Raw genomic sequence first — 27,326 nt, 5'->3', positions numbered from 1 at the left:
ATGCAAATACGTTTACCATTGATAACTTATTTGCATTAGTGAGACAAATGGGCCTGCTTTATGGGGTATACCTCCATCCTCGGTCTGATGCTAGAGATAGCAACTCTGAGATCAACCTCCACCCCTAGTAATGGACGATATTTGTTTTTTAATATATGTCAGTGCAGAAAAAGTTTTTTCTCATAAATAGGTCGATCTGAAAGCAATTAGTACATTTAAAACGGCATTGGTTAATCCAAGATGTTCCCCTGCTACAAAAGTCCAGACTTGTCCAGTATTGTTGTTGTAAACTTTGTCCGTAAAGTCTTGTCACTGAACAGCTCCAGCAGTTCGTCCTCCAAGTCTGATGAGAGCTCATCCCCAGCAGCAGAGAACGGTTGTTGTACCCAGTTATATTTTTCTGGATTTGTCTGTTTTGGGAAATGTTTCTTGAAGGGATTCAGAAGGCCCCAAAGATGAGTGATAATTTCTTTCATGTTAGCTACACTCAGTCTATTCCCCACCATGATTTCTTCAGCTCGGGAAACATTTCCACATTAACACCCCTCTACTTACACGTCCAACCGTTCCAGCTTCTTTGTGAATAAGTCGATCTTATCAGACATAGACAAGATGTGTGTGTTTGGCCCTTGAAATGAAAAATTCAGCACATTAAGTTTTTCGATTATACAAGACAAATAGGCTAGATTGATAGCCAGTCATGGTCAGTCAGGTGGTCAGCAAGGTGGGATCCAGAATCAGTAATATACACACCTCACTTCGCAAGTTGAGCAGGTAGGTGAGAACTTTCCCCGGAAAAGCCACCTGACCTCTGTATGGAACAGCAGGGCTTCATGATCTGAGCCCATCTCCTTCCAGTGTTGCAAACAGCCTGGTGTTCAAGGGATCCAATTTGATGTAATTTGCTATTTAAGCGCAACATCAAGGACGCTGTTCTACCTGGAACGAGGTTTTTACTAGCATGACCTTCCATGTAAATAATGCAGTGCGTAAACTTCGTGTGAGATGGCACTTCTAAGATTTTTGCTCTTAGTCCTTTACTTTTATCAAGCATTGTCCCAGCACCGTCTGTGCACAAGCACACACATTTGTCCTAGGACAGTCCCGTCTGTTGTATTATGGTGTCTAGCTTCATGAAAATATCACTTCCAGTGCAAGTTTCCTCCAGGGTAGTGAAAAAAGAAAATACCTTCCTGAAGCTTTCCATCAAAACTGTACATGATGAATTCAAGCAACTATGAAAAATTTCACATATCTGTTGATTTGCACAGCTGCAAAGCATATTTCCCGTCTTTCACCCTGTCAGTCAGGTGACACTTGATGTCATCTGCGATATCCTTAATTCGCCGAGCAGCGGTTTCATTAGACAGAGGGACAATTTCAAGCTCACAGGCCATTGTGTCACCTTGGATAGCCCAGCTCTTAGCCACTGTGGCGAGTTTGACGAGAGTTTCGTCAACTGGAAGAGGCTTTTTTAACTGCAGTCAAGTAGACTTCAGTCAAGGAAAGGGCTTATAAAAGGTACCAGAGCCAACCCACTCCTGAATCACATCTTGTTTATGTTTCTGCCCGGAATCGTACTAAGTCTGTTCTGCGCTCTGCTAAAAATAATTTCACCTGTACTAAATGCTCTAAACTCTCCAACTCGAATTCTTCCTGCTCTTTCTGGCACCTTGTCAAAAACCTTTCTAACAACTTTACCTCATCATCCTTCCCTCCTCTTTTCTACTCTGATGGCTTTTTAGCTATTCTACTGATAAAGCAGATCTGTTAGCTCAGACTTTCTCCTCCAGTTCCACCTTAGACTATTCCGGTGCTGTTCCTCCATCACTTCCTTCCTCTGACTTCCTCATGCCTGACATTAAAATTTCTTCAGTTGATGTATTTTCTGCCATCACTGGCCGTAATACTAACAAGGCATATGGGCCTGATGGAGTCCCTCCTGTTGTCCTCAAGAGCTGTGCTTCTGTGCTTACACTCTGCCTAGGTAAACTCATTCGCCTTTGTCTGTCAACTTTACTTGCTGGAAGTTTGCTCTCATTCAGCCAGTCTCAAAGAAGGGTGACCATTCCCAACCGTCTAACTATCGTCCAGTTACTTTAAAAGCCTGTGTCTCAAAAGTTTTTGAGTCAGTTCTTAACAGGAAAATTTTAAAGCATCTTTCCCATCATAACCTTCTTTCTGATTGTCAGTATGGGTTCCGTCAGGGACGCTCCACTGGAGATCTTCTCACCTACCGTTCAGACTCCTGGTCATCCTCTTTTCGGGACTTTGGCGAAAGCTTTGCCATTGCACTTGACATCTCAAAGGCTTTCGATCAAGTCTAGCATAAACCTTTAATTTCCAAACTGCCCTCTTACGGTTTCTATCCCTCTATCTGTGCCATCATTTCTAGCTTCCTTTCTGGTCGTTCTGTAGCCGCTGTTGTAGACGGCCATCGTTCTTCTGGTAGATCTATCAACAGTTGTGTTCCTCAGGGCTCCGTCCTATCACCAACTCTCTTCCTTTTATTCATCAATGACCTTCTAGGCTGTACATCTAACCCTATCCACTCGTACAGTGATGATTCCACCCTTCACCTTTCCATTTGGTTCCTGCAACGTCCATCTCAGCAATTACTTCAACAAACAAGGGATGAGGCTATGGCACACCTAATGTCCAACTTGGTTTGTATCTCTGACTGGGATAAAAATAATCTTGTTGTTTTTAATGCATCAAAGACTCAGTTTTTACACCTATCAACCCGACACAATCTTCCACAGGTGTACCCACTGATGTTTGATAACATCCAGCTAAATCCTGCATCATCCTTAAACATGCTCGGGGTTACATTCACTCGGGACTTTTCTTGGATAGAACATGTTGCATCTCTTGTAAAATCTCTTTCCAAGAGATTAGGTGTGCTGAGCCGACTCCATGCCTGCTTTACCCCTGTACAGTTGTTGACTTTATACACGGGTTTATTCTCCTCTGTGTAGAGTACAACTCTCATGTGTGGGGAGGCTTCCCACATACAGCTCTTCTCAATAGTGTGGAGTCAAAGGCTTTTCGTCTCATCAACTCTCCTTCTCTTACTGGCTCCCTTCAACCTCTGTCTCCTCGCTGCACTGTTGCATCTTTATCTCTTTTCTGTTGCTACTTCAATCGTCACTGCTCCTCCAAACTGTCTGCTTGCATTCCTCCACCTCTTCGATGGGTACATAGCACCCGTCTAACAACAAACTCTCATCCCTTTCCTGTCCAACTCTCTAATTCAAGAGTTAACAGTTACATCTAACAACAAACTCTCATCCCTTTCCTGTCCAACTCTCTAATGCAAGAGATAACCGTTACTTCCAGTCCTTCATTTATGCAATAGGTCAGCTCTGGAACTGTTTCAATTTGTGTGCATTTCCTACTTCCTATGATCTCCAGTTTTTCAAACGCAATGTGCTCATGCATCTCGAAATGAATGAATCTTGAATTTGGCTCTCTTTTGTATTGTTTTTGTTTTTTCTTGGAAGGAACGGTTTGTGAGCTTCTGGCCTTTGGTTTCTTCTTTCTTACATAAAAAAAAAAAAAAAAGGCCACGTCATAAGATACCATTCGGGCTTTGCTAGGAACTGCGGTTTGTTGCTATAGCACTAGTTGCTTTTGGCCCCACAGTGGAAAAAAATTGCTAGTTTATCAGGCCAAAAGGAATGCTTGGTTGTAGATGTCTTTTCATTTTCACTGGCTTTAGCCTTTCGTCTGAAAATGTTTCTGAGCATAAACCGCATCGGTGAAAGGATGCTTCCATTAATAATACAGCATGTGAATCCATACTGTATAAAATCCTTCCGGTACTTCTGACATTTAAACAGTTAGTCAGACAGGAGGGCTTAACTTTGCGTTTGTCACGTTCCTGCATTTTCATTCGAAGCAGATGATCTTTCTGAAGGTAGGTCATCAATGGTTTCAGATTCATTTTTGTTATTTTCTTTTCTTTGTTCATAGGCTAGGCGTACGGATTAGTAACTGCTCCATGTTCCTGATATAGCTAATGAAAATTACACACACACACACACACACACAGACCAGGCAGCGGGTAGCAATTGTTTGACTCATATGCTGCACTGCGCTGCGTTGTCGCGGGCAGATGCCACCGGTCTCCAGATCGATATCAAAATAGCTATGTCTATAATGTATTTTTCACCATACATTCCGAATGCCATCCACACCAGTTAGATTTCGTAAAACATTGAATACAGTGCATAACGTTGCTTTAAAAAATAAGTTACACATTCATTGAAGTCAAATCTTCATTAGAGTGATTACCCCACCCCCAACAAAAATGCCTAATACTGTGACGTGGTCATAGTTTTTCTTTTCATTTCTTTACTTCTTTTTAGTTTTTAAAAATCATCCCACGACTCAAACTCATCTTGCTAAGTCTTGGAGGCTCGCGAATCACAGTTTGAGAACCTCGGTCTTATATGAGGGTTTTCACCACCCTAAACCTCTTGTCTTCTGGCGGGGTCTACCATTTGGCCTCCAGCATTTCGTTCACTCATTCCAAAATATGCATGACTCACAGTCTACATGCCTGCTATTGCAGTGAAGTGTCCCACTGTAATAATTTGTGCCTAGTTCTCTATCTTTTGCATTTATCCGTTCATGATATAATTTTGTTCCATCTTAACAACAGGCTGATGGTGCAGTTACTGAGATTATTTCCATCAGTTGCATTACATTTTTAATAGGCCTGTCTCTCTCTCACAAATGCTAAGAGAGATAAATATATGAATGAACGAATAAATAAACAGATATGCAAATAACAGTATTATCATCTGGGTGATTGTTGACTAAAATCTTCAAGGTTTTCTGTCTTTCCCTCCTTCATGTCTCATTTTTATTTATTTCAGTTTTATTATAACTTTTTTTTTCTTTTTTTTGCCGTGGATAAGATTCCAAACGCCTACAGAAATAAATTTCACTCCTTTGTTGGGAAACATAATTACCTAATTGCCATGATATCGGACAGCTTACCTTAATATTTCTTCAGACTGAAAACTATTTATGTGACCAGAGACCTATAGTACTTGTGAAGGGAAGGGTGAAGAGTGTTACGAAAGAGTGAGGTTAGCTGGGGAAAAGAAGAGAGAAGTGAAGACAATTTGAGTAAGCTTCAGCGTTATGAAGATTTAAAGAGAGGGGTGGGAGGATGCACAACGAAAAGTTAAGTGTTGCGCAAACTCGCGAGTGTTTGGTGTAAGATAAAACGTAATTACCTGATTAAAATAAATTAAATACTTCTGAAATTTACAGACAGACACCTAGCGAAAAGTAAAATCCGTGTATCTATCATCTAATTACGAGTGAGCGAGCGCAGCGAGCGAATCGATGTTTACGTTCAGCTGATATATGAACAGCCTGACCCAACACGGCCCGGCCCGACACGACACGGTCCGACCGCGATGGTTTTCAGATGCTAATGATTTTTTTTATTATGTTATTTAAAGAAGAGATTCTTTCAGCAGGTAGTAGATACTGTACGTTCAATAAAATTTTTCAAAACCCTATATTTACTTATGAGACCAAAGAAATCCCTTGGAATCCCAGTTTTCGAAGGGAATGTACACAGGGCTTCAGTTGACATGCTCCATTATGAAATAAAATTTAAAAAGATGTCCTATTTTAACACTGTTTTCTTGCAAGAAGTCTAACAAATAAATATCGGATATTACGCTCATAATATTACATGAACGTTTCTTCTATGTTTAGGGGGTGAAATCGGCATGGGTATTCACGCCATTTTTGGGTTTTATTATAGCCAAGCGCTTACCTGCACAGTTCGTTGACCGGTTATAAATGCTGCTGCTCCTTGCTGCATGTACGTCCAGAGAGAAAACGTGAGAAAGTAAATAGTGTAGCTCGGTTACTCCTGTGTTATTGTTCAACGACCTCATCAGAAATGCTGATAGTTTACACCAAGATGAAATTATGATGACAGGCGTAGATGCAGACGCTCGATCGCAAGTCACGTTCTCACAAAGCACACTTTACTGGGATTTTTTTTTTCCCATTAGGATCGGAGGGGCTTAAGGCTATGGCTAATTAGTCCCATTAAAGCTAGGGTAAATGGTCACAATTCTCTGAGTGGCCTTATCTGAGTAGTAAACCCCAACTTGCGCCCATGTTCAAACTTTACGGGCCATATCCCGTTGAAGCGACTTTCTCCACTAGATCACCTGATGTTCATTTGTTTATATACAGTAGTTTCCACCCAGCTAATAAAATATCCCTGGCTATCAGAAACCATTTGGTGTTGTCACTCAGTGATGTGTTTCCTGATGGTAGCACTACATCGACTAAATGGATGTCGGTATCAAAAATAAGATAACTGAGATTTTTAGCTTATTTAGAGGGCTACTTAATATTGTACCTAACACTCATGTGACGGGAGGCCGCGCTTATACTCAGTAAATTGTCCACGGCTTAAAAAAAAAAAAAAAAAAAAAAATCTGTCATAGCTGGAGAGTTAAAGTAGCACTGAGCAATGTTTATATACCTGCACTATTGTATTGTTTGGCTAGACGTGCAAATTATTTATGCCCTTCTGTGAATAAAGAAATAAAAGAACGAAAGGAAATGTAATGTAGGTCAGTGGGAGTCCAATAATGGAATTGAAAAAAAATGATTTCAGTATACTCAAATCCCTTTCTTTTAGGCCCTCGCCCAGAAATATGGAGACCTGCTGCATTTGTGCAGTTGCATTCTTTTTTCATTCTTTCATGAAAAAGTGGAGCCATTTCTCCATGCCTTTATCAGTTCACTTCAAGCTCGGCACAATTGTTTCTGAGACAAATACCTCAAGATATTTTTTCATTATTATTATTATTACTTTCATTTATGCCTTTTAAAGGGTTTTATGGGGTCAAAAAAAAAAAAATGAGAATTTTGTGATACCGTATGTTCATTAATAGTACCAGCTGTACTAAGATCACCACACAGGTTCTGAATGAGACATTCCTGGCATGTATTGAGTATCGATGGTCAGTACTGTGTCCAGAGTCGGATACACTATATTGAAGTTAAATGGAAAAATATCCAACATCCCGCATTCTTTTGTGTATACGAAATTTTGTAGTAATGGGCAATAGTGCATGTGGAAATTTGTTTATTTGGAGTGACTTTTGCCCCTGGTTCACGGCATCCCTCATACATACTACCTGCACCCCAAGTCTGTAGGTGTATTAATGAACAATAAATTGTAATTACTTGAACTTCAGAAAGGCAAAGAGGGGAAAATGCTAGAATATATGGATACAGACGAAAGTAGACCTATACAAGCTAAAAAGTGGTGTTTTAAGATGTGCCCATATAATGTGTTTTTTGTGAGTATTTTCGGTGAGGTGTGTGTGTGTGTGTGTGTGTGTGTGTGTGTGTGTGTGTGCATCTTTGTAAGAGATCTTGATCTTCCGATACACCTAGAGCAAGGTAATTTCTTACAATAATGATGTCAGTAACATCCCTCTAACATATACACTATTCCCATCCCTCACATTCATTTACATATGAGTAATATAGTTTGTGTGTACAGGGTGTATGGTTAGTGTTTGTGTATATGTGTTACGTTGGGGTATGATGTTTGGGTTTGAAGGAAGGATGATAATATTACGGTGGAACGTGCAATCTTCTCTTTTCTCCAATGTGTTTGAAATGCCCACCCCAACAGGAGACCATGGTTGGGGTGGTGCAATACGCTCCACATGGAAGAGCCAATGACTGGGTGTCGAAATATCCACCCCAGAGGAAGACCACAGGGAGGCGCATACAGCGTGCTTAAGGCCCATTCAAGATGGGTCTATGTCCCCTACTACCTTGCGCCCCTCTTCCCCTCAATGAAGCCAGGAGCAGGAACACGGCCCAGGAGACTACTCTCCAGTCAGACCAGCTCTCGCCAGGACAGGGATGGGACTTGAAGAAATACAGTGACGTGACGATGGCCACCATCCGCGTCGGGGAAGAGACGACCACCATACGCTCTTTTTCTGCTACCCCCTGCAGGACCACAATGACAGCCACCGTCCGCACCAGGGAAGGGACGGCCATCGTACGCCCTTCACCTGCACCCACTTCTGGGAACAGCACCACAGTGACAGCCCCCGTCCTCACTGGAGGAAGAATGGCCATTGTACGCCTCCCTGCTGTGGTCTCAGAGAAGGGCAGAACTGCGGTGACAGGCACCTTCCTCACTACCCTCACGGAGGATGTCCATTGCTTGCCTCATCACTCACCCAGAGGCCGAATGGGACACCCTTCTCTCTCTCCCCACAGGAGCAGTTCCCAGGCGGAGTTGCAGCTGGAGGAGATCTGGTGAGGCCCTGTTGTAAGCCTGGGAGTCCGTGCCCTGCAGCCAGCACCCCAGAGACGCCCCTCACTGTCGGACTCCATGGGGAAGGGACACCACAGGCAGCTCCCAACGGCGACTCAACTCAAGAGAGACCGCAGCCCCCAGGTACCCAGGGGCATCCCCAGGACTCCAAGATGTGACCTCCCTAACCCCACCAGCAAGCGGTCCTCCTCCAGGAACACACAAAGGTAAGCCCGCCTGCTCACCTGTTCAGCCCCAGTCCAGATGGCCGCCTTCCCCACTGAGGCCTTACTAGGGATGGGCCTTCCTCCATGCCGCCCAGGAGCCCACTCCGGACGCCCCAGCCCCTGGCAGTAGTCCCGTGCCTCCTGTGGAAAGCCACACCTGATGAGATTCCTCCCACTCCCAGATGACACCTGTGAGCAGCCCAACACCACAGCAGCCCGGGCCAGAGTCCACCAGGCCTATTGTGTTTCCTTACCTGTTTAGTGTATAATATTAATATTGTATTCTGTTCTAAGTTGTAATTGATATAATATATAGTATGTGTAAGGTTGGTTGACCCAAGTTTTTATGCTCTGTTCCTATTGTTGTTTACTCTAGACCCAGCCTCAAAAGGGAACTCCAGCTCAGTGGCTCGTGTTCAGAGGATGAGAAGTCAACCCTAGAACATGTAGCATAACACTGGTGGCTAGCGGTGGTTCTTGATCCGGTCAGAGTACAAAGAGGAAAATTAGGAAAAGTTTAACAAAATGGCGGCCAAACCACACGTGCAGTTACCAAAGTTAGACCCTTAACAGTACGATATTAATACATACCTGTCCATGGTTAAGCCACTATTGGACATAGGATTGGACCACAAGAGGGAGAAAATAGCAGCTAACCTGCCGCATCTAGGCAAGGCAGCGTCAAGTATTGCCACCAAGATCGTCCCAGAGATGACATGAGTGCAATTTATCAAAATCGTGACTCAGGCAGTCACGCCATCCCTGGGGAAAGTCATAGCTCTGTCTCTGCTTGACACCCTCACCTATGACGGCAACCTGGATGACACACTCATCCAGGCCAGGCGACTCATCACCGCTGCCTACCTGGAGACCAATGCAGCCACCTAGGAACAACACATATTTAATACATTGTTGAGGATCCTCCCCAGCACCATAAGGGAGCATTTTACCATATACGACCCATCAGGAGACCTCAACAAAGATGTACAGCTCGTGCGGTGCTTCCTAGCTGTCCGCTTCACCCCACAACACACTGGCACAGTCAGTAAGTTCCCCACCCAGAAGATGACCACACCAAAACCCACGAACATCCCCCACCCTCACAAGCCCGTACTGAGGGCACTCCCTACCAAGAGACAATCCAACCCAAAGGAGAATACGAATCTTATCTCTATTAACCCGTGGGAATTCTCCACCTGCAGCTGCAGTTGCCCTCTCCACGACATTTGTGAGCAACTAAAGGATGCTTGGTGCAGGATAACCACCAAAAGGTGCTGCAAAGTCTCCTCACTAGATGACGAGGATGCCGAGGATGACGCCTCACCCACTGACTACACTGACCCTGGGACAGTGGAGCATGAGGAGGAAGACTCCCCACAACAGCTGGATTTTTAGGACCGCCCCTGCAACTCGCAATGGTGGGAGGGGCCATCTCACAAAAATATCCCCCCCCAGTCTACAACAAGATGAGACTGAATGGGATAAAAGCAAGTGTAACGATAGGATTTTTTTATCCCACCGTTATTGTTCAATCAGTGTAACACCAGGTATTTTAGCCCACCGGTTGACACCATGTGTAATGGTCGGGAATTTTATGGATTTCCCACCGTTGTTGTTGTTTCTGTTCAACTTACTCGTTGATAATACAAAGTACTCGACTTAGTCTCCCCTCAATGACTGATAGAATATTCACCTCAGTAAAAACGAAAGGGGGGGGGTGTTTTGACTTGGTATGATAAAGGTTAATTGTTTAAGATAGTTTTGGTAGCGATTGTAGTTTTGGCCGAGTCAAGAATAAGTCAGTACCACGTGTGTTCGTCGTTCCCAAAGCGGAGGAATCTTGAACTGGAAGGGGAGTGAGTTATGCGTGAGAGGACATAATTCCCTTGATTGGGTATAAAAATGACATATACTTTACTCTAATAATTCTATACTGGTTATCAACATACATTTTTTAATTACATGACCTTTTGTCATATGGAAAAGAGTTGTAAATTAAAACCATGGTTTGGACGAACATCATACAATATTGTCACCAAGCGAAACAAATGGAATATTCAAGTGATTTCTGAGGTCATCATACCTCACTCTTTATTGTCGGTTATTCTTGGGCTCGTCAATAGCCTCAAGGCTGGGACATTTATTGGCATGAGTTGTCTTTTCGGGCTGGCATAGCCTCGAACCAAAAAAATAATAATAATAATCACTCGTGTTCTATTTCGTCTGTGTAGTATAATCTCATCATACAATTCACTATAATTCACAATCACTATCAATTCATAATTATTAACAATTCATAATCATCATTAATGCATAATCACCAAAAACACATAATCACTCGGGCTTGTTTAGCCTCGAGGAACAACTCAAAAATCACATTTTTGCTCACAACCACTAAGTTCCCTTCAACGCTCCCAATTTTCTAACATATTAATATAAGAGAAAGAAAACGGTTGATGAGTTTGAATTCGCCTTTCCGTTACATGATCACATCAATTTCCAGAATTCTATACCTTATCTAGAAAAAAAATAAAGTTCACCTGATAGATTCATAATACCATTTTTACTACATTCAGTTTATAAATTATTGATGGGTAGTGTAAGTGTGTATGTAAGACGAGTTTATGGGCAATATCACAAGATGGCCTCGTGCAAACCCCAACGTCACGGTGTCTGTGAACTGAACCAACGTCTGTTATACACGATGTCTGAGTAGCGAATCTCTACGTTAAGCTTTTAACAACATTACTTCATAAGGTTCACCACAAGTAAGGATTAAACAAGAAAAAGGGGGGGGAAAGTAGGAATGTGTACAGCTCACCTGAACCAACGTCTGTTATACATGATGTCTGAGTAGCGAATGTAGCCTCTCGGGCACCAAGGGACGCCACTGCTAGATCAAATGAGATTGTATTTTTGCAATATGGTGGGTTTTAATTCTCTTCACTATTTATAGAGTAGTGTACACATGACGTTAGGACTTTTGATTGAATTGGGGAAAATTTGGGATTCAATCCTTACTTACTTAAATATTGAATTTACCACCATCCCGCCTTGAGTTTGGGTAGCTTATGCCATCTAGTGATGGCTAAGGCAAGCAGGACTATTAGATCCTCACAAATGACATTATTTTGGCCTTTTTTGACTATTAACCTTACATATTTGGGTTCTAGCAGCTTCATTAGTAAGCATTTCACTACAATGATACGGAAAGAATTGCATATCCATTATTATTCTGTTTAAGGTTTAAACTTGGCGCCCAACAACGACGCATAAACAAGGGGAAAGGCTGCACGCATCTGTTATTCATCACTTTACCAGATGGAGGAATTCCCATAGGTCAACACTCACAATTACATCACACATGCATAGATACAGAGATGTATACATATAAAAATAAAGTTAACCCTACATCAATCATTCACATATGAACTACTACTTAGGACAGGAATTTATAGACTAGTATTCAGATTACACCCTATCTAACTTAGAAATTACAGTACCTCTAAACACATACATGAATACTAAATATGTGGCACTACACGGCTCCCACATTCGGAAGATAAAATTTTACCCAAGTCAATCATCTACGACATGTGCATGGATGGAATGTTGTTACTCCTATAACTGCTATGAACACTTTGAATTGGAACATCTTTCCCCACGATCGGTGGCACCTGTCGGTGCACATTAAACACCTGATGCGTACCTCGGAAGGTCACTTACTGACTTCATTAGGAGGTATGATCACTCCTTACACTTGATGTTATGAGGGAGTTTATGCCCCAGTCAGCCTCAGGTTTTGGAGGGTAGCTTGTCGCTCACCTGAGCTTGACAGGGTCTCTCGAGAGTGAGATCACCACGGGAGGCGCTTCCTTCCACTCTCCCATTTGCATTCGCATTCACTCTGTTCTTTTGTTTCCAGCATTCCGCCCGCAAGAAGGTAAGCGCTCATTCTGTCCTGAAGACTCCACTACCTCACAAACCGTGCTAACTGTAAGGTGAGGGGATTGATCACTCCCCTCGAAGTAAGGCACTTCCCGGTTCCAACCGGAACTCTTTTCTCTCTCTTTTTTTTTCTTTTTACACCCACTCCTCGGGGATGAGTCCACCTGGAACACAACTTTAAGCAGTTATGTTTCACAACATTTGTCTCGTGCACTTATCTCCACTTTTCTAACTAACACTCCTCTATGAGCCTCCGAGGGGCATTCCTCACTCACGGTGGTAATTGCTCATCTTCGGGCTCCGGGGCGAGCTCCTGTTGCAAAGGTTCTAAGAGCCATTCCTCGGTACCATAATATGGTTTTACCTTTTCAGCATCCCTTTGTATTCTTTTGCCACTAAATACATTTTCAATGATATAAACACTTCCATCTAGCAGCACTTTGATCACTTTATACTGGCCGTCCCATTTGGCATTCAGTTTCCTACAGGTACCCGGCTTTATGGTTTCTTTTTTTGCCCACACCAAGCTATTGACCCCAACCTTCTGTGCTCTCCTCCGCCTGTTGGCCACCTCCCGGTATCGTCTGGTCATCTTCTGGTGGGTACTTTTAATAAGCATGTGTGCTATCGCTAGGTCGTCCTCCTCTGTGTCCATGGAAGGCAATAAGGTTCCAGTGAGGCGAGGGGGATGGCGTGAGAAGAAGGCATAATAGGGCTGTTGTCCCGTGCTCGAATGCACCGCTTGATTTATGACGGTTTGGCACGGCTGGAGCAGCTGAGGCCAACGCAAGGGGTGCCCGTTGCAGAGGGATGCTAGGATACTTTTCATAGTCCTATGCATCCTTTCGGTGGTGGAATTTCCCTGGGGATGATAAGGGGTGACGTAGAACAAGTCCACCTGGTTCCTCCAGCAGAATTTCTTGAACTCTCCACTCGTGAACTCTCCGCCGTTGTCCAGGACGATACCTCGTGGCGTCCCAAAGTCGGTGAAGTATTGCCCAAGACAGTGTATGATGTGTTGTGTATGTTTGTCTCTGAGTGGGTAATATTTGTCTAGAGAACTATAATTACCTAACCCTTAACATTCTAAGCTGGAAGGAAGGAAAAGTGAAGAATTAGCACTAAGCTTGGAGGAAACATGGAAATATCAAGATGAGAGGTACGACAGAAGAGCAGAAGAGGACAGTAAGGAGACAGACTCGAGACAAAAAGGCCCCCTTTAGTCGCCTCTTACGACAAGCAGGGGTACTGGGGAAGTATTCTTTCCTCCCCCTCCCCAGGGGTAATACCAACTAATACACTATTTGAACCTCATTACTACCAGGATGTTCTGAATATAGAGTTGCAGAGGTATTTGGGAATGACCAACTAATGGTACCCTTAACATTCTCTCTCTCTTTACTATGCACTTCCCTTCATCCTCTCACCAACGCCATTAATTGGGGAACGATGAATATTCCACCGCTATTGCCACCAGTGTAACGATAGGATTTTTTTTTATCCCACCGTTATTGTTCAATCAGTGTAACACCAGGTATTTTATCCCACCAGTTGACACCATGTGTAATGGTCGGGAATTTTATGGATTTCCCACCGTTGTTGTTGTTTCTGTTCAACTTACTCGTTGATAATACAAAGTACTCGACTTAGTCTCCCCTCAATGACTGATAGAATATTCACCTCAGTAAAAACAAAAGGGGGGGGTGGTGTTTTGACTTGGTATGATAAAGGTTAATTGTTTAAGATAGTTTTGGTAGCAATTGTAGTTTTGGCCGAGTCAAGAATAAGTCAGTACCACGTGTGTTCGTCGTTCCCAAAGCGGAGGAATCTTGAACTGGAAGGGGAGTGAGTTATGCGTGAGCGGACATATCTCCTTTGATTAGGTATAAAAATGACATATACTTTACTCTACTTTAATAATTCTATACTGTTTATCAACGTACATTTTTTAATTACATGACCTTTAGTCATATGGAAAAGAGTTGTAAATTAAAACCATGGTTTGGACGAACATCATACAATATTGTCACCAAGCGAAACAAATGGAATATTCAAGTGATTTCTGAGGTCATCATACCTCACTCTTTATTGTCGGTTATTCTTGGGCTCGTCAATAGCCTCAAGGCTGGGACATTTATTGGCATGAGTTGTCTTTTCGGGCTGGCATAGCCTCGAACCAAAAAAAATAATAATAATAATCACTCGTGTTCTATTTCGTCTGTGTAGTATAATCTCATCATACAATTCACTATAATTCACAATCACTATCAATTCATAATTATTAACAATTCATAATCATCATTAATGCATAATCACCAAAAATACATAATCACTCGGGCTTGTTTAGCCTCGAGGAACAACTCAAAAATCACATTTTTGCTCACAACCACTAAGTTCCCTTCAACGCTCCCAATTTTCTAACATATTAATATAAGAGAAAGAAAACGGTTGATGAGTTTGAATTCGCCTTTCCGTTACATGATCACATCAATTTTCAAAATTCAATACCTTATCCAAAAAAAAAATAAAGTTCACCTGATAGATTCATAATACCATTTTTACTACATTCAGTTTATAAATTATTCATGGGTAGTGTAAGTGTGTATGTAAGACGAGTTTATGGGCAATATCACAAGATGGCCTCGTGCACACCCCGACGTCACGGTGTCTGTGAACTGAACCAACGTCTGTTATACACGATGTCTGAGTAGCGAATCTCTACGTTAAGCTTTTAACAACATTACTTCATAAGGTTCACCACAAGTAAGGATTAAACAAGAAAAAGGGGGGGGGAAGTAGGAATGTGTACAGCTCACCTGAACCAACGTCTGTTATACACGATGTCTTAGTAGCGAATGTAGCCTCTCGGGCACCAAGGGACGCCACTGCTAGATCAAATGAGATTGTATTTTTGCAATATGGTGGGTTTTAATTCTTTTCACTATTTATAGAGTAGTGTACACATGATGTTAGGACTTTTGATTGAATTGGGGAAAATTTGGGATTCAATCCTTACTTACTTAAATATTGAATTTACCACCATCCCGCCTTGAGTTTGGGGTAGCTTATGCCATCTAGTGACGGCTAAGGCAAGCGGGACTATTAGATCCTCACAAATGACATTATTTTGGCCTTTTTTGACTATTAACCTTACATATTTGGGTTCTAGCAGCTTCATTAGTAAGCATTTCACAACAATGATAAGGAAAGAATTGCATACCCATTATTATTCTGTTTAAGGTTTAAACTTGGCACCCAACAACGACGCATAAACAAGAGGAAAGGCTGCACGCATCTGTTATTCATCACTCTACCAGATGGAGGAATTCCTATAGCTCAACACTCACAATTACATCACACATGCATAGATACAGAGATGTATACATATAAAAATAAAGTTAACCCTACATCAATCATTAACATATGAACTACTACTTAGGACAGGAATTTATAGACTAGTATTCAGATTACACCCTATCTAACTTAGAAATTACAGTACCTCTAAACACATACATGAATACTAAATTTGTGGCACTACACAAGGCTACTGGTCGACACAGAAGCGGCCAGATTTTTTTTTTTTTTTTTTTTTTTATGCAAGAAAGAAGGAACCAAACACCAGGAGCCCGCAAACCGTTCCCTCCAAGAAAAAATAAAAACAATACAAAAGAGAGCCAAATTCAAGATCTGTTCATTTTGAGATGCCTGGACTCACTGCGTTTGAAAGACTGGAGATCATAGGAAGTAGGAAATACAGAGAGAGGGAGACAGTTCCAGAGTTGACCTGTTGCATAAATGAAGGACTGGGAGTAACGGTAAACTCTTTCATTTGATAGTTTGACAGAAAAGGGATGAGAATTTGTTGTTAGACGGGTGCTATGCACCCAGCGAAGAGGTGGAGGAGTGCAAGCAGACAGTTCAGAGGAGCAGCAACCATTGAAGTAGCAATAGAAAAGAACTAAAGATGCAACAGTGTGGCAAAGAGACAGAGGTTGAAGAGAGCCAGTAAGAGAAAGAGAGTTGATGAGACGAAAAGCCTTTGACTCCACCCTATTGAGAAGAGCTGTATGTGGGGAGCCTCCCCACAATGAGAGTTGTACTCTAAACAGGGGTGAATAAAACCAGTGTATAAAGTCAACAACTGTGCAGGAATAAAGAAGGTACGGAGTCGGCTTAGCACACCTAATCTCTTGGAAGCAGATTTTGCAAAAGATGCAATATGTTCTATCCAAGAAAAGTCCCGAGTGAATGAAAACCCAAGCATGTTCAGCGATGATGCAGGATTTAGCTGGATATTATTAAACATTAGTGAGTACTCCTGTGGAACATTGTGTTGAGTTGATAGGTGTAAAAACTGAGTTTATGAGTTTATGATGCATAAAAAAAACAAGATTATTATTACCCCAGTCAGAGATACGTGCCAAGTCCGACATTAGGTGTGCCATAGCCTCATCCCTTGTTTGTTGAAGTAATTGCTGAGATGGACGTTGCAGGAACCGAGTGGAAAGGTGAAGGGTGGAATCATCAGCATACGAGTGGATAGGGTTAGATGTACAGCTTAGAAGGTAATTGATGAATATGAGGAGGAGAGTTCGTGATAGAACTGAGCCCTGAGGAACACCACTGTTGATAGATGTAGGAGAAGAACGATGGCCATCTACAACATTAGCTGTAGAACAATCAGAAAAGAAGCTCTACATGAAGGCACAGATAGAAGGAGAGAAACCGTAAGAGGGCAGTGTGGAAATTAAAGCTTTATGCCAGACTCGATCGAAAGCCTTTGAGATGTCAAGTGCAGTGGCAAAGCTTTTGTCAAAGTCCCAAAAGAAGGATGACCAGGAGTCTGAAAGGTAGGTGAGAAGATCGCCAGTGGAGTGTCTTTGATGGAACCCATATTGACAATCAGAAAGAAGGTTGTGATAAGAAAGACGCTTTAAAATTTTTCTGTTAAGAATTGACTTGAGAACTTTTGAGATTCAGGATGTTTAAGTAATTGGACGAGAGTTAGAGGGTTGGGAATGGTCACCCTTCTTTTGGACTGGCTAAATGAGAGCAGTCTTCCAGCAAGAAGGAAGGGTACGAGTTGACAGACAAAAGCAAAAGAGTTTACCTAGGCAGGGTGTAAGCACTGAAGCACAGTTCTTGAGGACAACAGGAGGGACTCCTTCAGGCCCATACAGCTTGTTAGTATTGAGGCCTGTGATGGCAGATAATACATCAGCTGAAGAAATTTAATGTCAGCCATGAGGAAGTCAAAGGTAGGAAGTGATGGAGGAACAGCACCGGAATCGTCTAAGGTGGAATTGGAGAAGAATGTCTGAGCAAAGAGATCTGCTTTATCAGTAGTAGAAATAGCTACAGAGGCATCAGAATAGAAAAGAGGAGGGAAGGATGATGAGGCAAAGTTGTTTGAAAGGTTTTTGGCAAGGTCCCAGAAACAGCAGGAAGAATTCAAGTTGGAGAGTTTAGAGCATTTAGTACGGATGAAATTGTTTTTAGCAGAGCGAAGGACAGGCTTAGCACAATTCAGGTCAGAAACATAAAAAAAGGTGTGATTCAGGAGTGGGTCGACTCTGGTACCTTTTATAGGCCCTCTTCTTGTTGCGGACAGCATTAGAACAAGCGCGATTAACCCAAGGCTTTCTTGCATTAGTTAAAGGTTATGAGAAGTGAATTATATGCTTCCATGCCTGAGAGAATAACCTCCTTAATGCGCAAGGCACTCTCAGGTGGCTCCCAGCCATGGAAGCAATAATCATTCCATGGAAAATTAAAGTACTGCCTGAGGGCCTCCCAATCTGCAGCTCCAAAGTGCCTCAGATGATGTTTCTTTGGAGGGTCCACAGGCCATACTGGGGCGATAGGACAGGTTAAGGTGATAAGGTTGTGATGGGAGGAGCCTAACGGAGAGGAAAGATTAACAGTGTAAGCAGAAGGATTAGTTGTAAGGAAGAGGTCAGGTATGTTGGAACTGTCTCCAAGGCAGTCAAGGATATGGGTAGGGTGCTGTACAAGCTGCTCTAGGTCATTAAGGATAGAAAAGATGCAGGCTTGTTCACCAGGTGGATCAGTGAAAGGAGAGGAGTGCCAAAGGTGGCTGTGAACATTGAAATCTCCTATAGCCATTATTACTCTCATCACATCTCAGCTTTCAGCCCACTTTTCCCCACCTCAGCTCACCTCGTAGATGCCAGGGATGGCTCCCTGCCAATATGTGGGGAAACCCGAGCCCTATACGCCAATACCCACTAGCAAGCATCCACCAAACACAAGTTCATCATTTTCAACTCGACCTGCTGTGCCTATGATGGCTACTTTGGGCTGGATCTCCCGCAGAAGTCACATACAACCATCGACTGTCACAAACGATGTCTCCATTTCCAGAAGCCTGCAGATCCTCTCTCCCAGCCACTCTGTATGTGCACATCCCCATCTCCCCCTCATTCTTTCCCCCCTCCAGCCATGTCCTCAACCCTGCCCCCAACGTCCCCTGCCTCCCCCGCTCCTCCACACCTCATCTTCCCTGCAACCATTGCCTCTGCCCTGACCATCTCCCCCCCGCCAGCACAAGGCCTGGCTACACCTGAACAGACCCACCGGAACCTCCATCCTGTCCTCCCCTAGCCTACCACCTGGGGCCTTCTCCTCCTGCCTATTGTCGCCCACCTTCCTTCCCCGCACCTCGGAGCAGTACGCGTCGCCAACATCACCATCCCTCTCACCCTCCCCAGAGGATTAGTGGTTGAAGAAATAGAGGAGGCCAACCCTTGTGCAACCCCCACTCCTCCCCTGCCACCATAACCTCCCTACCTGAACACCTCTCACTTCACCAAGCTGAGAGCCTCCGACACCTCCTCCTGGACTTCCAAGACCTATTTCCATCAGGACATGCAGACATCGACCACACCATGTACCTGACACATGAGATCCACTCCACAGGACCACCTATTTGCCAACCATTATGGCGGAAAAAACCCAAACAACAGGCTGAGCTACCTATAAGGTACAGAAGCGCCATGTGCGTCAAGGGGTCATGTATTATCAGTAGTTTAGCCCCTTAACCGTGGGGCGTCACTTTCGTGACACTCAGGTGGAATGGATCTTACTGTGGGGTGTCACTTTTGTGATTCTGTGTTATTTTGAATTCGCCCAGGCTTTGAATTGGTTGCTTGCATCATCTGTCAGTACTGCCAGTGTCTAACAATAGTCAATGCTGCTATTGTCATCTGTACTCTCATCCATTGTTGACAATTTAGCCATTTCTCCCTGTTCTTGACTCCCCTCCCTACCTCACCTCCATTACTTACTCCTCCCGCCTGCCCCAGCTGCACCGAGCTAGGCAAATCTTGCCCAGATTTTTCCACTCATTTCATCCACTGGAATGAGCCCTATGTCTTATTCTCATATAAAATAATATATATATATATAGATAGATAGATAGATAGATAGATATATATACATATATATCTATATATATATCTATATATATATCTATATCTATATCTATCTATCTATCTATATATATATATATATATATATATGTATATAAGAAAAAAAGGTAATTAATAGTGCCATACACCTGGAATTGGCTAATTATCACCTGGCAAAACCCCACATGTACTCGTTCACTAATTTCCCCTGTTTATTTCCTCCTTGAAACGTGCTATATGACTTGTATAGAACTATATATAAGAAAGGAAGGGAGAAGCCTAAGTGATATTTACATTCACCTGAAACTACCTAATTTCCTGTCAATCATTTCACAGCATATAAATTAGCAGCTGTCACCTCGCTGACATTGTTAACCCTTGGTGGCCCCATATCCGCCTCATCATTCAGTTCAGTGTTGTCTCCTGAGGTGAAAGCACGTAGCACTCGTGCCCCTCCATTTCCGCCGCTTCTACTGTAGAGGGCCCTGTGACCTCTACCCCTACTAAGCCTCTTGTGGGACGGGGTAAAGGACTAAGTGACTCTGCTGTGGAACGTGAACTGGCTAATTTATCCGTGATAATGATGGACAGTGACTACAATCTTTCTGGTGAATCGTGTGATGAGTCAGTGGAGGAAATGGTGGTAAACTATAAGTGCTTCAGTGTCCCAAGTTCATCCTGGCTCCAGAGGAAAGGACCCCTTGATTACCGGAAGTGACAGTGTATAACACAGTGTAAATAAAATAGAAATGTAAATAATTACTAATATAAGAATATGAGTACAAATACTTGGAGTAATGACAGTGAATGTTTTGCTCTCAACGCTTGTTTACTGAACGAGAAAGTTAATGCCTGGAGTGAAAATAAACAATTATTACTGAAGGACACTTATGGATAAATACTGTATATATATATATATATATATATATATATATATATATATATATATATATATATATATATATATATATACATATATATATATATAAGTGTAATAAAGTAATAGGAATATAATGTGTGAGTGTGTTTATGAATAATAAATGACAGAATACCAGCTGGGAACGAGTGCAAGTGGGAAGTTCGTACGCGCTCGTAATTTTCATTGCTTTCACAGTGTTTTTTTTTTTTTTGGTGTATCGATTCCAAACTACTTGAAAATCATAGAGTAGTGTTTCTAGTGATAATATCAAGCTGTGGTAATCATATTATGGGGTGTCGGGAAGTGTAAAGTGGAGACTTCGTTACCTAACTTCAGAAGTCTCCACAAGTCCTACGGTAGTCGACGAAGGCTCAACAAACATCCCAGGAGAAAGCTAAAAGTATGTGCCATATGCATATGTAATTTTAATATTCTAAGACTAATAACTGATTTTTGGCAAATATGTTTAAAAAGTCAGTCGGAGTACGAATATCCCTGCATGAGGTGCACGGACTGCCTCTGACATGTCCGCGCTTTAGGGGTTAACAATAACCCAAGAAAATAGCGTATGAGAGTTGGAAATGAGGTTAGCGCCACTGATTTGCTCCTTGCTTCACTTCTGCTCTAGAGGTGAACTGAGGCAAGGGCAAGCAAGAGTGAGCCAGCCCGCCAACTTTCAAACGCTGTTTTCTCAACTTTTTGTTTGTGTCACTTGCATCACTTCAGCAGGGGGCGCCTCAATTACACCGCCACCAAACGTGAATGCCCAGGCATTAAATGGACATTGGAGCATTTCTGAGCCTACCTCTGGCATTCATGTCACCATCATAACAGACCACCACCAGTCCCTGCAATGGCTATGCCAGTCCCACATCCACAATGCTCAACTGATCAGGTGGAGGGAAACTCTCAGGGAGTTTGATTTTGAAATCTCCTATCAACCAGGAAAACCACACACCAACGCCGACGCCTTGTACCGCCTGCCAGTCAACTCCATCAAAGCCACCTCCAGCCTCCTACACCAGTGGCAGAACAAGGAGTACCCCCACTGGATACCACCCCAGGTGTTCTCTAAGCTCCACAGGTATGGCGATCACCTGTTTACCCAGGCCAGACACATAGTCCTTGATCCAGACACCACCCTTGATGCAATGACCCACTTACATTCAGAGCACGGCATCCATCCCAGCACAAAAAAACTTTTACGAGTATTCAGCTATATTTATTGGACGCCCGGCTCCTCCAACCTGGCCAAACAAGTCATCCAGGCCTGCCAGGCCTGTGCAATAGGCAAGGACACAACCTAAACACCTGGCCCATTGGGAAGTATCACTGCCCACAAATCATGGCAACTATTGTGCATGGACTTAGTCGGCCCCCCACAACCCAAAACTGGCTACAAATACATCATTACTTTTGTAGACTTACTTAAAATTCCTCATCGCCTGCCCAGCCAAGGAACACCATGCTGTGGCTGAGGCCAATGCAATTGTCCGCCATATCTTCCCCTACTTTGGCATCCCCTAAGCCCTTCACTATGACAGTGCTCTGGAACTTATCAGCAAGATCTGGATAGTACTCGCCACCATCTTCGGCTACCAAATCTCCCACTTCTCTCCCTACTGACCCCAAGGGAACGGAGTATGTGAAAGGAGCCACTGCACCTTTCTCAACCAAGTGTGGGCCAGAATACAGGACACAAAGAGTGAAGACTGGCTGGCGCATGTGAAGATTATACAGTGAGGGATGAATGCCTGCCCCAGAGAAGACGGAATCACCCCCTATGAACGGGTGTTTGGAGAAACCCCCCTCCTCCTACCCTTACGACACCACCTCTAACCCCATTCCACGTCTCCCACATCTGACCCCCTTCACCACCTCAAGAGCCGACTGCACAACTTGCAAAAACACCAGGACTTACAACCCAACATCAACCTGTCCATCCCCTACCAGCCAGGAGACTCAGTAGGGGAGGGCGGTGATGATTCGGCCACTTTTTCGAAAAAAAATCATAATAAATAAAGTTTAAGAAATTCTTAAAATCTGCTTACTCCAAGAGGAAGCCACATCTTTTGGCTCTTTTGTGTGCTATTGTCAGTTCTTAAACTTACGTCATTTCTTGGCAGTAATCCAAACTCTTAAGGTCTCCAAAATGGCCGAACCATCCCTCTTGGTGTGGATGATTCGGCCACTGGCGTTGGATGGTTCGGCCACCATGTGGGATGATTTGGCCACTTGCCTCTGGGGCTCAATTAAAGAATTAAATACAGTAGGAAAATTAAGAATCAAATTTTCATCTGTGCTGACATGATTTATTGGATTTATTTTTACCTAAACAATCTCCTTTCAATGAAACAAGGAACAAACAATCTCCTTATAATGAAATTAAATGGCTCTACTCTTGCCTATCTCAGATAAAATAAAACTATAAATTTGTGGAATAGAATATCCGAGTCAAATGAAAGCTACTTCTCTTACATGCTGTTTACTCTTAACGCATTTTAAATCCAGTGAAACAAAAATCCAAAGTTGTAATATCTTTGCCTTCACTTAGTGCTCTGTGAAACTGGTTCAGGTAATACTCCAATTATAGCGTTTCTTGAAACAGAAGCTTCATCAATATCTGAGGGAAAGTAGAGAGAGAGAGAGAGAGAGAGAGAGAGAGAATATGTAATTTCATAGAAAAAAGGTAAGGGGATGAGTCTGTTATGATGTGGCAGGGGTAAACCAGCTCTGCTGTCGGTCCCTGCTGCAGATGTCACTGATTGCATTGTGCAGTTGACCTTTGTGCGGTGTGGTGCGGTGAGGATCAGTCCGTTCTCCCCTTTGGGGCTAAGATGAGAATGAATGTGTTTGAATGGATGAGTAAATGGGGAGTGTGTCGTCCTGTCTCGGCTACCTCCCTTTCCTTGGGGGAAGCAGCCTAGGTATATAGATAGATAGATAGATAGATAGAAAAAAATAGTTAAATAAAGAAAATAAATCATTAGTTACTTATGAGAGATGGTTCGGCCACCTGGCAACCCTGCCGAACCATCCCTCACTTCAAGTGGCCGAATCATCCCCCATGTATAAAGATGTACACATGGCGCCCCGAAACCCAGAGTTCATAAGCTGTTCGAGTGTTATCTACTCTCACGTCACCTATAGACAATAAATGATATTTGCACTATATATGGATAACAACCCTGAAGTATTAATGGAGCTACTGCTTACGTTGGATCACCGAAAAAGTACATAGGGGTCATGAAAAATCATAAAATCTAACCTGATGTTGCTGTTTCCCGGCCAACCAAAACAAAAACACATGTGCCATTTGTCGGCAAGATCACGCAACTTCATGTGAAATCTCAATGATCTAGGTCCCCTACATTATTCAGGAAGGCCAGTGGCCGAACCATCCTCCTGGCCGAACTATCACTGCGCTCCCCTAGTAGTAGTGCAACTACCGATCCCAAGCATAATCTCACCACGGTTCGAGGGACCCTGCACCGTCATCAAAGTCCCCAACCCCTATCAAGTTACTATTCAGTATCACAACACCAGGCGCACATATAGAAACCATCACATGTGACTATTTCCTCCTCTACCTGTCAATGCCCAACCACACCACACCCACTCCATCCCTCACCACATCACACAACTACCACCCGCTACCCCAGAGCAGGCATCTGACTCATACACCTGCTATTTCACGCCCTCCTCCTTCTCCTCCTCACCCTCATTAACCTCCCCTCCACAACCACCTCCCCCACACCACCCTCCACCCACTCTATACCACCCCCACAGGCCCCTGACGCATCCCCGGCGACCTCACCTGACACATCACCTCCCTCTGTCACGCCATCACAAGAGAACACAAAGGCCCAGCCACCCAGCCGAGAGACCCCCCACATACTGCCAGTCACCCCACCATGTCATCAACATCACACACCACCCACCACCACCCCTACACCCACACAGTTTTCCTCCCCACACACACACCCCACCCCACAACCACACCCTATGCCAGACCATGCGCCAGCCCCTCATATATCACCACCACAACAACTCCACGTACTCCACCACCAAGACAATCAACCACCTGCCCACGCCCAGCCGTTTCACCATGTGGCCCCACCACCTCACCACCCACACCTCTTGTCACCACCACTACAACCAGATCCGGCTGCCTCTCCTGCCCACCAGCCAGGTATGCAGCCACGTCCTCACCCACACCCCCAGCATCATCACAACCACCCTCACCCACCCCCACCACACCCAACACAGCCCCCATCACACTGAGGATATACCAGGCACAGTGGAAACTTCCACCGACCCAACCCTCCAGGGAGAGGATTTGCACCTGCCCTTGGAACTCCCATATAACCCAGGTCACCCCACCCATCGCCAGCATTCAGCCAGGAGATATCAGCTGTTCACTACCACCAGAGATGAAGATACGCCATGTGACCTGGTTCCCTGCCCAGAGGGAAACACCACCATACCTGAGGGATGCCTCACCTCCTGTGCCTCCTCCTGAAGACAAGGTAGACCTCCACCCTTCACGTCACCTACGCCCCGCGCCAGGAACCCATTCCACCCACCCACCACTGGACCACTCTCCTCCACCACTCCACACTGACCCAGCGGACCACCACGTTGAACACCTACCACCTCCAGCCACGGGGACATGACTTTTTCCCCACCGATGGTGGTGAAATACCCACCCCAACGGGAGACCACGGTAGGGGTGATGCATTACCCACCCCAGGGGGAGACCACAGGGAGGCGCATAGGGCACGCATAAGGCCCATTCAAGGCGGGCCTATGTTCCCTATTACCTTGCGCCCCTCTTCCCCTCAAAGGAGCCAGGAGCAGGAACACTGCCCCGGCAGACTACTTTCCAGCTGGGCCAGCTCTCACCAGGACCAGGATGGGACTTGTTGAAATACAGTCCCAGGCAGCACCACGACGATGGCCACCGTCCGTGTCGGGGAAGAGACGGCCACCATAAACTGTTCTGCTGCTACCCCCTGCAGGGCCTAGGTGGCCTTCCGCATTTGGGAAGGGACAGCCACCTTATGCCCTTCACCTGCAGCCACTCCTGGGAACAGCACTACGATGATGGCCTCCGTCTGCATCGGGGGGAGAATGGCCACCGTACATCTGCCTGCTTTGGCCCCAAAGAAGGGCAGAACCACAGTGATGGCCACCGTCCACGCTGGGGAAACCTCCCCACCTAGTGAGACACACATCCACTTAGCCAGACTGCGATGCAGCCATTACTCTCCTCTCTTTCAGTACCAGCACAATATACAACTCACAAACAATCCATTATATCCAAATGCAGTGTGACTTCTGTTACGGAACAGAGAAAGATAACGTACACTTTAAGTGAGAATACTAAGAGTCACTACTGTCCCGTAAAGTTCCAGGTTCAAAACAAAAGAGTTAGGTAAAATTACAAGTTAAAGTTTAATGCTCAAACTAACAACAAAATATTCAGGACTCATAAGGATAATGTAATGGCAAATAAACAGGTTAAATATATGGTTAACTGCAATAGCCTCTATTAACACGAAATTAGCAAGAATAAATTTATCTAAGTCAGCCCTGATAAAATGAGATACCAGATAATACTCAGTGAATGCCAGATAAATTATTACAGATACAAACTATTATCAAAAATGACTGACATAAAACCCAACATTAATCAAAAACCTCACTAGGCCTAAGAATTAACCTTATGCTACACAGTACAAGAAAAAAATGCAATAACACTTATACTCAAATTACACACAGCTGCTAGATGTTTGGAGATTTCTTGAGCACTCACAATAATAGCTGTACAGGGGAGGACAGAGATGTGAACAAAATGAGGAGCAGATCTAAGTGGCAATGATGCAGAGACTGAGCTCATTATATAAGGGCCAGGAGAGCTTGATACAACTTGTAAGAAGGACGCGCAAATGAAGCCATGGGGACAAAGAGCTGAAAATCCCGCTCTGAATAACAGAGAGAACGACTTACTCTACTATAACGGTAGAAGGGGGGGACTGAGGCAGAACACGCTCGTGATCAAACATGCAGCAACTGTGCGTTAAAATTACACAAAGGATGATGAAATCATAGGCTATGTAACACCTCCCCACAAAGACAAAGAAATTTACAAAGGAAATTTCTTATTACTCTAAAACAATCTGTCTAAAGTCTAGATAAGCAATCTGCAATAACATTTTCTTTCCCATTGACATGTTGTATGTCTAATGAATACTCCTGAAGAAGTAGACTCCATCTTGTCAATCTCTGATTTTTATCTTTAAACTTACTAAGGAATTTCAGTGGGTTATGATCGGTATAAATGACTATGGGGTCAAAACCAGAACACAAATAAAATGAAAAATGCTGTAAACCCAAAATCAAGGCCAAAAGCTCTTTCTCAATAGTTGAGTAGTTCTTTTGAGGTGGAGTGAACTTCTTACTGT

General features: G+C 43.7%; 1 protein-coding gene across 1 annotated transcript in view; it reads left to right on the top strand.

Annotated features, from left to right (window-relative positions):
• LOC145397850 (uncharacterized) overlaps nt 1–27,326 on the top strand; it is a gene marked incomplete at its 5' end in the record, with an annotated part of 353,574 nt that overhangs the window by 190,543 nt on the left and 135,705 nt on the right. The window lies entirely within an intron of this gene.

This window comes from Coenobita brevimanus, chromosome 43 (genome assembly GCF_032717465.1).
Source record: "Coenobita brevimanus isolate Jiangsu-jjx chromosome 43, ASM3271746v2, whole genome shotgun sequence".
NCBI classification, from domain to species: Eukaryota; Metazoa; Arthropoda; class Malacostraca; order Decapoda; family Coenobitidae; genus Coenobita; species Coenobita brevimanus.
This window is presented reverse-complemented; position numbering and strand designations above follow the sequence as displayed.